We start from the raw sequence: 17,141 nt of genomic DNA on the forward strand, positions 1-17,141 counted from the left end.
GGAAGAAAATGGGAGGAAAATGACAACAATAAAGAAGATGAATTACAAGGTTGTAAAGTTTCTTTTCCTCTCCTTTGTTCCCAGCACTTTAAATTGTATGATTGTCTTTATATTCTCTGTATGCATTTGTGGTATGAATAAGCATAGCTTGAATCTTGATTTGTAACATGTTGCTATGGCATTATGACTACCAACTTGAATTTTGTGAGTTCAAAAGCAATAAAGCATCATGATCATAAACAAACAAGGAATTAAATAAGAAATTAGCATGTGCATACAAGTTTTGGAAAGCTAGTATGATTAATTGTTGCTCAATTGCATTAGATTTTATTTAATTGAAGTTTTCATCTAGGACATTTTGTGAAATCTTTTGAAATCATGAAAACCTTGAAAGAAGCAAATGCAAATAAGGTAAGAAAGAAAAAGGGAAAGAATGAGAAAGCTGAAGGCTCTGAGTACCAATGACAATTAATTTGTTAAGTACTTGTGGTGTTTATGTATCAAGTAAAATGCTTGAAAACAAAACACTTAGAAGTCAAGGTTAGGCTCAAAATGCAAAAAGCACTCCCGCAAAGCTCAAGGCTCTGAGCATCAATGATTAGAGAATAAAGAGAAGAAACCAATGAGCTTAATGAGGTTCTCAAATTAAATTCTTGTGGTGCTTATGTATTGATGAGCGGATAATTTATACGCTTTTTGGCATTATTTTTACATAGTTTTTAGTATTATTTAGTTAGTTTTTAGTATATTTTTATTAGTTTTTAATAAAAATTCACATTTCTGGACTTTACTATGAGTTTTTATGTTTTTCTATGATTTCAGGTATTTTTTGGCTGAAATCGAGGGACATGAGCAAAAATCAGATTCAGAGGTTGAAGAAGGACTGCAGATGCTGCTGGATTCTGACCTCCCTGCACTCAAAGTGAATTTTATGGAGCTACAGAACTCCAAATGGCGCACTCTTAATTGCATTGTAAAGTAGACATCCAGGGCTTTCCAGAAATATATAATAGTCTATTCTTTGCCCGAGTTTAGACAATGCAAACTGGCGTTCAACGCCAGTTCCATGTTGCATTCTGGAGTTAAACGCCATAAACAGGTTGCAAAGTGGAGTTAAACGCCAGAAACATGTTACAAACTGGCGTTCAACTCCAAGATAAGCCTCTACACGTGTAAAGCTCAATACTCAGCCCAAGCACACACCAAGTGGGCCCCAGAAGTGGATTTCTGCATCATTTACTCATTTCTGTAAATCCTAGTAACTAGTTTGATATAAATAGGACCTTTTACTATTGTATTAGACATCTTTGATCAGTTTTATGCTATCTTAGACCTTTGTGGGGGCTGGCCACTCAGCCATTCCTGGACCTTGCTCTTATGTATTTTCAACGGTAGAGTTTCTACACACCATAGATTAAGGTGTGGAGCTCTGCTGTTCCTCATGAATTAATACAAAGTAATATCATTTTTCTATTCAATTCAAGCTTATTCCGATTCTAAGATATTCATTCGCACTTCAATATGAATGTGATGATCATGACAGTCATCATCATTCCCAACCTATGAACGCGTGCCTGACAACCACTTCCGTTCTGCCTGACTGAGATTTGCAAGATAACCATAGCTTGCTTCAAGCCGACAATCTCCGTGGGATCGACCCTTACTCACGTAAGCTTTATTACTTGGACGACCCAGTGCACTTGCTGGTTAGTTGTGCGAAGTTGTGACAAAGAACTAAGATTATGAACGTACGTATTAAGTTTTTAGCGCTGTTACCAAAGAATGAACCGTCACAATTTCTGCCCACCAAGTTTTTGGCGCCGTTGCCGGGGATTGTTTGAGTTTGGACAACTGACGGTTCATCTTGTTGCTCAGATTAGGTAATTTTATTTTATTTTTAAGCTTTTTTATTTCTTATTTTCAAAAATAATATATTAAAAAAAAATAATTTGATGTTTCTTGTTTGAGTCTTGTCTCAGTTTTTAAGTTTGGTGTCAATTGCATGTTTATCTCTTTCTTGCATTTTTCGAAAATTCATGCATTGCATTCTTCATGATCTTCAAGTTGTTCTTTACAAGTCTTCTTGTTTGATCTTCATATCTTCTTGTTTTGTGTCTTTTCTTGTTTTTCATATGCATTCTTGAATTATTAGTGTCTAGGGAATAAAAATTTCTAAGTTTGGTGTCTTGCATGTTTCTCTTTTCTTAAAAATTTTCAAAAATAAGTTCTTGATGTTCATCATGATCTTCAAAGTGTTCTTGGTGTTCATCTTGACATTCATAGTGTTCTTGCATGCATCATTTGTTTTGATCCAAAATTTTCATGCATTGAGACTTTTTGATGTTTTTCTCTTTCTTCATTAAAACTTCAAAAATCAAAAAAATATCTTTCCCTTTTTCTCTCATAAATTTTCAAAAATTTGATTTGATTTAGTCAAAAGTTTTAAAAATTTAGTTGTTTCTTATGAGTCAAATCAAATTTTCAATTTAAAAATTCTATCTTTTTCAAATCTTTTTCAAAAATCAAATCTTTTTCATTTTTCTTTTATGATTTTTGAAAATTTCAAATTGATTTTCAAAATCTTTTTCTTATTTTTATTTCATATCTTCGAAATTAATGCTAACAATTAATGTGATTGATTCAAAATTTTTAAGATTGTTACTTGCCTAGTAAGAAAGGTTCAATCTTTAAATTTTAAAATCATATCTTTTTGTTTCTTGTTAGTCAAGTAATCAACTTTAATTTTCAAAATCAAATCTTTTTAAATTTCTTTTTCGAATCTTTTTCAAAATAAGTTTCAATCACATCTTTTTCAAAATCAATTTCAAAATCTTTTCTAACTTCTTTTCTAACTTCTTATCTTTTCAAAAATTGATTTTCAAATCTTTTTCAATTAACTACTTGACTTTTTGTTTGATTTTAAAAGTTTACTATTTCAATCATATCTTTTTCAAAACAACCTAACTAATTCTCTCTCTATTTTTCGAAAATCACCTTCCTCTTTTTCAAAATTCTTTTAATTAACTAATTGTTTCAAATTTTAATTTTAATTTTATCTCTTCCCTCTATTTTTGAATTCTAACTTTAAATTTAAATTAAAAAACAAAAATATTTTTCTTTTCTTTTTAATTATTTTCGAAAATTCTTCCCTCTCACCTCCTTCTAATTATTTATTTATTTACTAAAACTTCTCTTCATCTTAAAAATTCGAACCCTCTCCCTCTTTCTGTGTTCGCATTCTTTTCTTCTTCTACTTACATAAAGGAATCTCTATACTGTGACATAGAGGATTCCATATTTTCTTTTCTGTTTTCTTCTTTTTCATATGAGCAGGAACAAGGATAAGAACATTCTTGTTGAAGCTGACCCTGAACCTGAAAGGACTCTGAAGAGGAAGCTAAGGGAAGCTAAAGCACAACTCTCTAGAGAAAATCTGATAGAAATTTTTGAAAAAGAAGGAGGCATGGCCGAAAATAATAACAATGCAAGGAAGATGCTTGGTGACTTTACTGCACCTAACTCCAATTTACATGGAAGAAGCATCTCAATCCCTGCCATTGGAGCAAACAATTTTGAGCTGAAACCTCAACTAGTTTCTCTGATGCAATAGAATTGCAAGTTTTATGGACTTCCATCCGAAGATCCCTTTCAGTTCTTAACTGAATTCTTGCAGATCTGTGATACTGTTAAGACCAATGGAGTTGATCCCGAGGTCTACAGGCTTATGCTTTTCCCATTTGCTATAAGAGACAGAACTAGAATATAGTTGGACTCTCAACCTAAAGACAGCCTGAACTCTTGGGATAAGCTGGTCACGGCTTTCTTAGCCAAGTTCTTTCCTCCTCAAAAGCTTAGCAAGCTTAGAGTGGATGTTCAAACCTTCAGACAGAAGGAAGGTGAATCCCTCTATGAAGCTTGGGAGAGATACAAGGAACTGACCAAAAAGTGTCCTTCTGACATGCTTTCAGAATGGACCATCCTGGATATGTTCTATGATGGTCTGTCTGAATTATCAAAGATGTCATTGGACCATTCTGCAGGTGGATCCATTCAACTAAAGAAAACGTCTGCAGAAGCTCAAGAACTCATTGACATGGTTGCAAATAACCAGTTCATGTACACTTCTGAAAGGAATCTTGTGAGTAATGGGACGCCTCAGAGGAAGGGAGTTCTTGAAATTGATATTCTGAATGCCATATTGGCTCAGAATAAAGTATTGACTTAGCAAGTCAATATGATCTCTCAGAGTCTGAATGGATTGAAGGAATCATCCAACAGTACTATAGAGGCATCTTCTGTAGAAGAAGCTTATGATCCTGAGAACCCTACAATAGCAGAGGTGAATTACATGGGTGAACCCTATGGAAACACCTATAATCCTTCATGGAGAAATCATCCAAATTTCTCATGGAAGGATCAACAAAATCCTCAACAAGGCTTTAATAATGGTGGAAGAAACAGGTTTAACAATAGCAAGCCTTTTCCATCATCCACTTAGCAACAGACAGAGAATTCTGAGCAGAATCCATCTAGCTTAGCAAATATAGTCTCTGATCTATCTAAGGCCAATGTAAGTTTCATGAATGAAACAAGGTCCTCCATTAGAAATTTGGAGACACAAGTGGGCCAACTGAGTAAAAGAGTCACTGAAACTCCTCCTAGTACTCTCCCAAGCAATACAGAAGAAAATCCAAAGAGAGAGTGCAAGGCCATTGATTTAACCATCATGGCCGAACCTACAAGGGAGGAGGAGGACGTGAATCCTAGTGAGGAAGACCTCCTAGGACGTCCAGTGACCAATAAGGAGTTTCCCTTCGAGGAACCAAAGGAATCTGAGGCACAATTAGAGACCATAGAATCATTGAACCTCCTTCTGCGTTTCATGAGCTCTGATGAGTATTCGTCCTCTGAAGAGGATAAAGAAATTACTGAAGAGCAAGTTGCTAAGTACCTTGGTGCAATCATGAAGCTGAATGCCAAATTATTTGGTAATGAGACTTGGGAAGATGAATCTCCCTTGCTCACCAATGAACTGAATGCATTGGATACGTAGAAATTACCTCAAAAGAAACAGGATCCTGGCAAATTCTTAATACCCTGTACCATAGGCACCATGACCTTTGAGAAGGCTCTGTGTGACCTGGGGTCAGGAATAAACTTAATGCCACTATGTAATGGAGAAACTTGGGATCTTTGAGGTGCAAGCTGCCAGAATCTCATTAGAGATGGCACACAACTCAAGAAAATAGGCTTATGGACAAGTAGAGGACTTGTTAGTAAAGGTTGAAGGCCTTTACATCCCTGCTGATTTCGTAATCCTAGACACTGGGAAGGATGAGGATGAATCCATCATCCTTGGAAGACCCTTCCTAGCCACAGCAAGAGCTGTGATTGATGTGGACAGAGGAAAATTGGTCCTTCAACTGAATGAGGACAGCCTTGTGTTTAAGACTCAAGGATCTCCTTCTGTAACCATGGAGAGGAAGCATGAAAAGCTTCTCTCACTGCAGAGTCAACCAAAGTCCCCACAATCAAACTCTAAGTTTGGTGTTAGGAGGCCACAACCAAACTCTAAGTTTGGTGTTGAACCCCCACATTCAAACTCTAAGTTTGGTGTTGGGAGGTCCCAACAATGCTCTGAACATCTGTGAGGCTCCATGAGAGCTCACTGTCAAGCTATTGACGTTAAAGAAGTGCTTATTGGGAGGCAACCCAATGTTATTTAATTATATCTATTTTATTTTCCTTTTGTTATTTCGTGTTTTAGTAGGTTGATGATCATGTGGAGTCACAAAAACTACTAAAAAATCAAAAATAGAATGAAAAACAGCATTGAAAATACCACACCCTGGAGGAGAGTAGTCTGGCGTTTAAACGCCAGAAACAAGCATCTGTCTGGCGTTTAACGCCAGAAACAGGCACCAAGCTGGCGTTTAATGCCAGAAACAAGCATCTGTCTGGCGTTAAACGCCAGAAACAGGCTACATTTGGGCGTTTAACGCCAGAAACAAGCAGTAATCTGGCGTTAAATGCCAGGATTGCACAGCAAGGGCGTTGTACACGCCTAATTGGAGCAGGGATGTTAAGTCCTTGACCCCACTTGATCTGTGGACTCCACAGGATCCCCTCAGGATCTGTGGACCCCACAGGATCCCCACATCTTCTTCTCTCCTCTTCACACCTTTTCATAACTCTCTTCCCCAAATACCCTTCACCAATCACCTCAATCACTCTTCCCCATCACCTCTTCACCATTCACATCCATCCACTCTTCCCCGTAAACCCCACCTAACTACAAAATTCAAAATCTTTTCCCTCCCAAACCCAACCCTAATGGCCGAACCCTAATCCCTCCCCCACTCTTATATAAACCCCTCAATCCTTCTTCATTTTCACACAACACAACCCTCTCTTCTCCCCCTTGGCCGAATACACCTTCATCCCCCATCTCCTCCTTCTTTTTCTTCTTCTCCTTCTTTCTTTCTTCTTTTGCTCGGGGACGAGCAAACATTTTATGTTTGGTGTGGTAAAAAGCATTGCCTTTTGTTTTTCCATAACCATCAATGGCACCTAAGGCCAGAGAATCCTCAAGAAAGAGGAAAGGGAAGGCAATCGCTTCCACCTCTGAGTCATGAGAGATGGAGAGATTCATCTCAAAGGTCCATCAAGACCACTTCTATGAAGTTATGACCAAGAAGAAAGTGATCCCTGAGGTCCCTTTCAAGCTCAAAAAGAATGAGTATCCGGAGATCCGACTTGAGATCCAAAGAAGAGGTTAGGAAGTTCTCACCAACCCCATTCAACAAGTCGGGATCTTAATGGTTCAAGAGTTCTATGCAAATGCATGGATCACTAGGAACCATGATCAAAGTGTGAACTCAAATCCAAAGCATTGGCTTACCATGGTTCGGGGGAAACACTTAGACTTCAGTCCGAAAAATGTAAGGCTGGCGTTCAACTTGCCAATGATGGAAGAGAACGCATGCCCCTACACAAGAAGGGTCAACTTTGATCAAAGGTTGGACCAAGTCCTCATAGACATATGTGAGGAAGGAGCTCAATGGAAAATTGACTCAAGAGGCAAGCTGGTTCAATTAAGAAGGCATGACCTCAAACTAGAGGCTAGGGGATGGCTAGAGTTCATTCAACACTCAATCATTCCTACTAGTAACCGGTCTAAAGTTACTATAGACTGGTGGTGCACGAAAATTACTTCACACTATGTAATTCCGCACAACTAACCAGCAAGTGCACTGGGTCGTCCAAGTAATACCTTACGTGAGTAAGGGTCGATCCCACGGAGATTGTTGGCTTGAAGCAAGCTATGGTTATCTTGCAACTCTTAGTCAGGATATTAATTAGTGGCTATCAATTGACTTGCAAACGAACAAGAGAGCATGAATTAAAGGTTACTTGTTATGCAGTAAATGAGAATATGTTGGAGTTTTGGAGATGCTTTTCCTTTTGAATCTCTGCTTTCTTTCTATCTTCTTCTTCACGCACGCACGTCCCTCCTATGGCAAGCTGTGTGTTGGAGGATCACCGTTGTCAATGCCTACCACCCTTCCTTTCAGTGAAAATGGTCCAGGTGCGCTGTCACCGCACGGCTAATCATCTGTAGGTTCTCGATCATACCGGAATAGGATTCGCTATCCTTTTGCGTCTGTCACTACGCCCAGCACTCGCGAGTTTGAAGCTCGTCACAGTCATCCAATCCCAGAATCCTACTAGGAATACCACAGACAAGGTTTAGACTTTCCGGATTCTCAAGGATGCTGCCAATGGATTCTAGCTTATACCACGGAGATTCCGATTAAGGAATCTAAGAGATACTCATTCAATCTAATTTAGAACGGAGGTGGTTGTCAGGCACACGTTCATAGGTTGAGAATGGTGATGAGTGTCACGGATCATCACATTCATCATAATAAGGCGCAAATGAATATCTTAGATAGGAACAAACATGATTGAATAGAAAACAGAAATACTGGCATTAACTCATCGAGGCACAGCAGAGCTCCTCACCCCCAACAATGGAGTTTAGAGACTCATGCCGTCAAAAGGTACAAAGTTTAGATCTAAAATGTCATGAGATACAAAATAAATCTCTAAAAGTTGTTTAAATACTAAACTAGTAACCTAGGTTTACAGAAAATGAGTAAACTGTAACAGATAGTGCAGAAATCCACTTCTGGAGCCCACTTGGTGTGTGCTGGGGCTGAGACTAAAGCTTTCACGTGCCTGGGGCTGTTTTGGGCGTTCAACGCCAGCTTTGGATCCTTTTCTGGCGTTGAACTCCAACTTGCAACTTGTTTCTGGCGCTGGATGCCAGAATTGGGCAGAGAGCTGGCATTGAACACCAGTTTACGTCATCTATCCTTGAGCAAAGTATGGACTATTATATATTGATGGAAATCCCTGGATGTCTACTTTCCAACGCAATTGGAAGCACGCCATTTGGAGTTCTGTAGCTCCAGAAAATCCATTTTGAGTGCAGGGAGGTCAGAATCCAACAGCATCAGCAGTCCTTTTTCAGCCTGAATCAGATTTTTGCTGAGCTCCCTCAATTTCAGTCAGAAATTATCTGAAATTACAGAAAAATACACAAACTCATAGTAAAGTCCAGAAATGTAGATTTTGCCTAGAAACTAATGAAAATAATCTAAAAACCAACTAACACATACTAAAATCTATATGAAATTAACTCCAAAAAGCGTATAAAATATCCGCTCATCACAACACCAAACTTGAACTGTTGCTTGTCCTCAAGAAACTAGACAAATAAAATAGAAGACTAATAAGTTAAGAAGCAATAATATCTCAGAGTTTTTGAGTGAAGCTCAGATTCTAATTAGATGAGCGGGACTAGTAGCTTTTTGCTTTCGAACAGTTTTGGCATCTCACTTTATCCATTGAAGCTCAGAGTGATTAGCATCTATAGGAACTTAGAATTCAGATAGTGTTATTGATTCTCCTATTTCAGCATGATGATTCTTGAACACAGCTACTTTATGAGTCTTGGCCGTGGCCCTAAGCACTTTGTTTTCCAGTATTACCACCGAATACATAAATGCCACAGACACATAATTGGGTGAACCTTTTCAGATTGTGACCCAACTTTGCTAAAGTCCCCAATTATAGGTGGCCAGGGTTCTTAAGCACACTCTTCTTTTTGCTTTGGACCTTGACTTTAACCGCTCAGTCTCAAGTTTTCACTTGACACCTTCACGCCACAAGCACATGGCTAGGGACAGCTTGGTTTAGCCGCTTAGGCCAGGATTTTATTCCTTTAGGCCCTCCTATCCACTGATGCTCAAAGCCTTGGGATCCTTTTTATTACCCTTGCCTTTTGGTTTTAAGGGCTATTGGCTTTTTCTGCTTGCTTTCTCTTCTTTTTTTTTCTGCAAGCTTTGTTCTTTGCTGCTTTTTCTTGCTTCAAGAATCATTTTTATGATTTTTCAGATTATCAATAACATGTCTCATGTTCATCATTCTTTCAAGAGCCAACATATTTAATAGTCTTAAACAACAAATTCAAAAGACATATGCACTGTTCAAGCATTCATTCAGAAGACAGAAAGCATTGCCACCACATGTTACTAATTAGAAAAATTTTTTTTATAAAAAAAAGAAACTCGAATTTTATTACCTCTTATTCAAAAGATCTACTATTTTATTCGTGTTTGCTGATGATGAGAGAAATAGACTATAACTTAATTGGAGGTAAAATTAAAATAGACAATAATTACTACTATATGACTCCTAAGGTAGACTCTTATAATGCCAACTATCACAGAGTTAAAGCAGAAATTGGAATTTAACAACCTTTGTTCTGGGAAGTGGATGTTCCTTGGATCTGTGGGGTGCTTGGTTCTTCAAAAGATAACTTCTGGCGCTTCAATTCCCTCAAGTCACGCCCTTGCTCTTCCTGTTCTTTAATCAAATAGCAAAGAATTTGACTGTGTTGCTTCTGTTCCTTTATTATTTGTTCCATAGCTTCTTGTATCTTGGTAACTGATGTTTCAAGATACTCCCAATATTCAGATTGAGGGATTTCTGGGAGAAATTCCTGTGTTTTCTTCTTGATGGGGTCATCTTGCGCTTGTTATTTTTCCATTGATGCTTTGGTGATTGGTTTCTCAACTGAGATATACTCAGTTATTCCCATCCTTACCCCAGCGTCCTTGCAGAGCAAAAAAATCAAGCTTGGATAAGCCAACCTGGCCTCTTTAGAATTTTTGTTAGCAATTTTGTAGAATTCAGTTGAAATCAGTTGATGAACTTCCACTTCTTTTCCCATCATGATACAATGGATCATCACTGCTCTTTTAACAGTGACTTCAGAACGGTTGCTAGTGGGCAGCAGAGAATGCCCAATGAAGTCCAGCCATCCTCTGGCGACTGGTTTGAGATCTTCTCTTTTGAGTTGATTTGGGACACCCTTCGTGCTGGTGGTCCACCTGGCTCCAGGAATACATATGTCCTCTAGAATCTTATCCAGACCCTTGTCTGTTCTCATCATTCTCCTGTTGAAAGAGTCTGGATCATCTTTCAGCTGAGGTAGCTTTAAGATCTCCCTGATCTTGTCAGGGTTTGTATGAACAATCTTTCCTCTGACCATGGTCCGATATTCATAGAAAGCAGTTCCAGATAGTTTTTGCTTGTCTGTCTGCCAAATATTAGCATAGAACTCCTGGACCATATTCCTTCCCACTTTTATTTCAGGATTAGCTAGGACCTCCCAGTTCCTCATTCGAATTTGCTCCTGGATCTCCGGATATTCGTCTTCTTTCAGATCGTATCTAACTTCCGGGATCACTGATCTTAGACCCATTATTTTGCAATAATGGTCTGAATGTTCTTTAGATAAGAACTTCCCTTGATTCCAAAGTGGTTTTGGAACACTCTCTTTCTTGCCTCTTGAAGTGGTTTGTTTTCCCTTAGGAGCCATGATCTTAGTGATCTCGGATAAACATACCAAACTTAGAGGTTTGCTTGTCCTCAAGCAAAAGAAAAGAAAGGAGAGGGATAGAAGGAGAGCTAGGTGCAATTGTTGATGGAAGGGGAGGGAGGCCGAACCCATATTTAAAGGGAGGGGGGTGGGTTCGAAAATTTAGAAAAGATATGATAAAAAAGATTGATTTGGAAAAGATAAGATAGAAGATATGATAAGAGAGGATATGGTTTAAAATTGAAAAGATATGAAAGATTTTTGAAAAAGATAAATCTAGATTTTGAAAAAGATAATTTGGAGATTTGAAAAAGATATTGATGAATCGAAAAGATTTTTGAAAAAGAGTTGAATTGGATTGAAAAAGAGGAATTGTGCTTATGGATTAAGATACATTTGATATTTTTAAAGTAGGATTTTTAGAAATTAGGGATTTTAGAAATCAGGGTTTTTAACATGTTTATGCAAGAAATCATGATTTGAAACATGGGAATTAAAATTAGAATGAAAAATATGAAGAAAAACGAAATTACCTCCTCCCCATCATCCTGGCGTTTGAACGCCCAAACACTGCCTGTTTTGGGCGTTCAATGCCCAAATGCTGTTCTCCTGGGCGTTCAACGCCCAGTTGTTGCCCTTTTCTGGCGTTGAACACCAGATTGCTATCCTTACTGGCGTTCAGCGCCCACTGGCTGCCCCTTTTGGGCGCTGAACGCCCAAAATAGGCTCTTACTGGCGTTTTCTTGCCAGTGAGCTCTTTTTCTCTGTTTTGTGTGCAGATTCCTTCTGTAACCCTGTGAACTTATGCAATTGATTCATTACCTTAGTATCAATGAACTTTATATAAACAAATAAAAATAAAAATAAGAATAGGGCAAAATGCTTAGAGGATTGATGCCCCATGGCTGGGTTGCCTCCCAGCAAGCGCTTCTTTATTGTCTTTAGCTGGACCTTGCTGAGCTTTTAGTCTAGCTTCAGCCTTGAGCACTCTTGCTCAACATTGCCTTCAAGATAATGCTTGATTCTCTGTCCATTGACAATGAACTTCTTATCAGAATCAATATCTTGAAGCTCCACATAACCATATGGTGATACACTTGTAATCACATATGGTCCCCTCCACCGGGACTTCAGTTTCCCTGGGAATAGCCTGAGCCTAGAGTTGAGCAACAGAACCTTTTGTCCTGGTTCAAAGATTCTAGATGACAGCTTTCTGTCATGCCACTTTTTTTATTTTTCTTTTTAAAGCTTCGCATTTTCGAAAGCAGTGAATCTGAATTCCTCTAGCTCATTTAGCTGGAGCAATATTTTTTCTCCAGCTAATTTGGCATCAAAGTTCAGGAATCTGGTTGCCTAGTAGGCTTTATGTTCCAGTTCCACGGGCAGGTGACATGCCTTACCATAGACCAGTTGGTATGGAGAGGTCCCTATAGGAGTCTTGAATGCTGTTCTGTATGCCCACAGGGCATCATCCAAGCTTCTTGCCCAATCCTTTCTACGGGTATTTACAGTCCGTTCTAGGATTCTTTTTAGCTCTCTGTTAGAGACTTCAGCTTGTCCATTAGTCTGTGGATGATATGGAGTCGCCACCTTGTGGCGAATCCCATACCGGACCATGGCAGAGTAAAGCTGTTTGTTGCAGAAGTGAGTGCCCCCATCACTGATTAGTACTCTAGGGACCCCAAACCTGCTGAAGATATATTTCTGGAGGAACTTCAACACTGTTTTAGTATCATTGGTGGGTGTGGCAATGGCCTCAACCCATTTTGATACATAGTCAACTGCCACCAGAATATAAGTGTTTGAGAATGATGGTGGGAAAGGTCCCATGAAGTCAATTCCCCACACGTCAAACAACTCAATCTCCAAGATTCCTTGTTGAGGCATGGCGTAACCATGAGGCAGATTACCAGCTCTTTGGCAACTGTCACAGTTACGTACAAACTCTCGGGAATCTTTATAGAGTGTGGGCCAATAGAAGCCACATTGGAGGACCTTGGTGGCTGTTCGCTCACCTCCGAAATGGCCTCCATATTGAGATCCATGGCAATGCCATAGGATCCTCTGTGCTTCTTCTCTAGGAACACACCTACGGATTATTCCGTCTGCATATCTCTTAAAGAGATAGGGTTCATCCCACAAGTAGTACTTTGCATCAGTGATTAATTTTTTCTTTTTTTGCCTGTTGTACTCTTTGGGTATGAACCTTGCAGCTTTATAGTTTGCAATATCGGCAAACCATGGTGTTTCCTGAATGGCAAATAAATGCTCATCCAAAAAAGTCTCAGAGATCTCAAGAAAGGGGAGGGACGTCCCTTCTACTGGCTCTATCCGGGACAGATGATCAGCCACTTGGTTCTCTGTCCCTTTTCTGTCTCTTATTTCAATATCAAACTCTTGCAGAAGCAACACCCATCTGATGAGCCTGGGTTTTGAATCCTGCTTTGTGAGTAGATATTTAAGAGCAGCATGGTCAGTATACACAATCACTTTTGATCCTACTAAGTATGATCTGAACTTGTCAATGGCATAAACCACTGCAAGTAATTCTTTTTCTGTGGTTGTGTAATTTTTCTGGGCATCATTTAAAACGCGACTAGCATAATAAATGACATGCAGAAACTTGTCATGCCTCTGTCCCAATACTGCACCAATGGCGTGATCACTGGCATCACACATTAGCTCAAATGGTAATGTCTAGTCTGGTGCAGAAATAACTGGTGCTGTGACCAGCTTAGCTTTCAGCGTTTCAAACGCCTGCAGACACTCTGTGTCAAACACAAATGGCGTGTCAGCAGCTAGCAGATTGCTTAGAGGTTTTGCGATTTTTGAAAAATCCTTTATAAACCTCCTATAGAATCCTGCATGCCCCAGAAAGCTTCTGATTGCCTTAACATTGGCAGGTGGTGGTAATTTTTCAATTACCTCTATTTTTGCTTGATCCACCTCTATTCCCTTGTTTGAGATTTTATGCCCAAGGACAATCCCTTCAGTCACCATGAAGTGACATTTTTCCCAGTTTAAGACTAGGTTGGTCTCTTGGCATCTCTTCAGGACAAGTTTCAGGTGATCAAGACAAGAGCTGAATGAGTCTCCATATTCTGAGAAGTCATCCATGAAGACTTCCAGAAATTTTTCCACCATATCAGAGAAAATAGAGAGCATGCATCTCTGGAAGGTTGCAGGTGCATTACACAGCCCAAATGGCATCCTTCTATAAGCAAACACTCCAAATGGACATGTGAATGTTGTTTTCTCTTGATCTTGGGGATCCACTGCAATCTGATTATAGCCTGAGTAGCCATCCAAAAAGTAGTAATAATCATGACCTGCCAGTGTTTCTATCATCTGGTCTATGAATGGTAAAGGAAAATGATCCTTTCTGGTGGCTGTATTGAGCCTTCTGTAATCAATACACATGCGCCACCCTGTAACTGTTCTTGTAGGAACCAGTTCATTTTTTTCATTATGAATCACTGTCATGCCTCCCTTTTTTGGGATGACTTGGACAGGGCTCACCCAGGGGCTATCAGAAATAGGATAAATAATCCCAGCCTCTAGTAATTTGGTGACCTCTTTCTGCACCACTTCCTTCATGGCTGGATTTAGCTGCCTCTGTGGTTGAACCACTGGTTTAGCATTATCCTCCAATAAGATTTTGTGCATGCATCTAGCTGGGCTTATGCCCTTAAGGTCACCTATGGACCACCCAAGAGCTGTCTTGTATGTCCTTAGCACTTGAATAAGTGCTTCCTCTTCCTGTGGATTTAAAGTAGAGCTTATGATTACTGGAAAAGTATCACCTTCTCCCAGAAATACATATTTCCGGGATGGTGGTAATGGTTTGAGCTCGGGTTTAGGAGGTTTTTCCTCTTCCAGAGGAAATTTCAGAGGCTCTTTCATCTCCTCTGAATCCTCCAAATCAGGCTGAACATCTTTAAAGATGTCTTCCAACTCTGATTCGAGACTCTCAGCCATGTTGATCTCTTCTACCAAAGAGTCAATAAGATCAACTTTCATGCGGTCTTTTGATGTGTCTGGATGCTGCATGGCTTTGACAGCATTCAACTTAAACTCATCATCATTGACTCTCAGGGTTGTTTCCCCTTGTTGGACATCAATGAGGGTTCGTCCAGTTGCTAGGAAGGGTCTTCCTAGAATGAGAGTAGCACCCTTGTGCTCCTCCATTTCCAACACTACAAAGTCAGTGGGAAAGGCGAATGGCCCAACTCTGACGATCATGTCTTCAATCACGCCTGATGGGTATTTAATGGAGCCATCAGCAAGTTGGAGACATATCCGGGTTGGTTTAACTTCTTCAGTTAAACCAAGCTTTCTGATAGTGGATGTAGGTATTAGGTTGATGCTTGCCCCAAGATCACAGAAAGCTGTCTTGGTGCAGTTACCTTCTAATGTGCATGGTATCAGAAAACTCCCAGGGTCTTTAAGCTTTTCAGGAAAGCTTTTCAGAATGACTGCACTGCATTCTTCAGTGAGGAGAACTCTTTCAGTTTCTCTCCAATCCTTCTTATGACTCAAGATCTCTTTCATGAACTTGGCATAGGAAGGTATTTGCTCAAGTGCCTCTGCAAATGGAATCTTTATTTCAAGAGTCCTGAGATAATCTGCAAAGCGAGCAAATTGCTTATCCTGCTCCTCTTTCCGGAGTTTTTGAGGACAAGGTATCTTGGCTTTATATTCCCCAACCTTAGTTGCTGTAGGTTTATTGCCTACAGAAGTGGTTGAAGAAGCCTTTTTAGAGGGGTTGTCATTAGCACTTGTGTGTGTCTGATCCCTCACTGGCAATTGAGTGCCAGAGTTAGAAGCTGGAGTGACGTTAGACGCCAACTCCTTGTCTGTTCCTGGCGTCTGAACGCCAGAACTGTGCCCATTTTGGGCGTTCAACGCCAGATCCTGCCCATTTTGGGCGTTCAACGCCAGATCCTTGCTTGTTTCTGGCGTTGAACGCCAGTCTTTGCTTATTACTGGCGTTGAACGCCAGTCTTGGGCATGGTCTGGGCGTTCAGTGCCAGCCTTCCACCAGATTTCTGGCTTTTTAGCGCCAGAATTACTTTTCCCTGGGCTCTTACTGTCCTCAGGTGAATTTTGGGTGGTTTGCTCATTCCTTAGCTCTTTGCTGCCTTGAGGTGGGGTATTTAATGTTTTCCCACTTCTTAATTGAACTGCTTGGCATTCTTCTATTATTTGTCTTGACAGCTGCTGCTTTGTTTGCTTCAATTGTTCTCCCATATTTATATTAGCCATCCTTGTCTCTTGTAGTTTATCCTTGAATTCAGCTAACTGCTTTGTTAGGAAATCCAATTGCTGATTGAATTCAGCAGCTTGCTCTGCAGGACTGAGTTCAGCAGTTGCTGTTTGAGCCTCTTCTTTCATGGAAGGGTCACTGCATAAGTACAGATGCTGATTTCTAGCAACTGTATCAATGAGCTCTTGAGCTTCTTCAATTGTCTTTCTCATGTGGATAGATCCACCGGCTGAACAATCTAAAGAGATCTGAGCTCTTTCTGACTCCAATGGAGGGTATGCAGATACTATTTCCATATGAAGCAGTAGAGGGGTTAGCATATGACCCCAGAGTCCTCCTGGACTGTTCATTTCCACTTAGATCCATAATGGAGAAAGGGAGATGATGTCAAATAAAAAAAATTTTAAAAAGTGGTTAGGAAGTTTTAAAAAGGATATGATGATTTTTGAAAAAGGTTTTAAATTTTAAAAATAAAAAATATGAATTTTAAAGGTAAATTTTGAAAATTTGCTTTAAAATAGAGAGAAAAGATATTTTTGAATTTAAAGAGGAAAGAGAGAAACAATAAGATAGCACAAGATTTAAAATTTTCAGATCTAATGCTCCTTGTTTTTGAAAATTTTGGAGGGAAAACACCAAGGAACACCAAACTTAAAAATTTTAAGATCAAGACACAAGGGAAACTCAAGAACACTTTGAAGACTCACAAGAACACAAGAACATGAAGATAAACACACCAAACTTAAAATTTTTAGAAAACCAAACTAAAATTTTCGAAAACCAAAGGGAAATCAACAAGAAAACACCAAACTTAAAGTTTGGCACAAAATTTAATTGAGAAATTATTATTTTTGAAAGAGATTTTTAAAAAGAGTATACCAAACTGCCACGGACTTAGACCAACGCTCTATCCAATTGGGCAAT

At 39.3% G+C, this 17,141-nt stretch overlaps 1 non-coding gene across 1 annotated transcript; it reads right to left on the reverse strand.

The window, feature by feature from the left end:
* Positions 1-3,856: 3,856 nt before the first annotated feature.
* On the reverse strand, positions 3,857-3,964 carry LOC112725780 (small nucleolar RNA R71). Its single transcript, XR_003164863.1, has one exon. It is a non-coding gene; the product is annotated as a small nucleolar RNA R71 (small nucleolar RNA).
* Between the last annotated feature and the right edge of the window lie 13,177 nt (positions 3,965-17,141).

The sequence above is a fragment of the Arachis hypogaea genome, chromosome 11, assembly GCF_003086295.3.
Source record: "Arachis hypogaea cultivar Tifrunner chromosome 11, arahy.Tifrunner.gnm2.J5K5, whole genome shotgun sequence".
In the NCBI taxonomy this organism is placed as follows: Eukaryota; Viridiplantae; Streptophyta; class Magnoliopsida; order Fabales; family Fabaceae; genus Arachis; species Arachis hypogaea.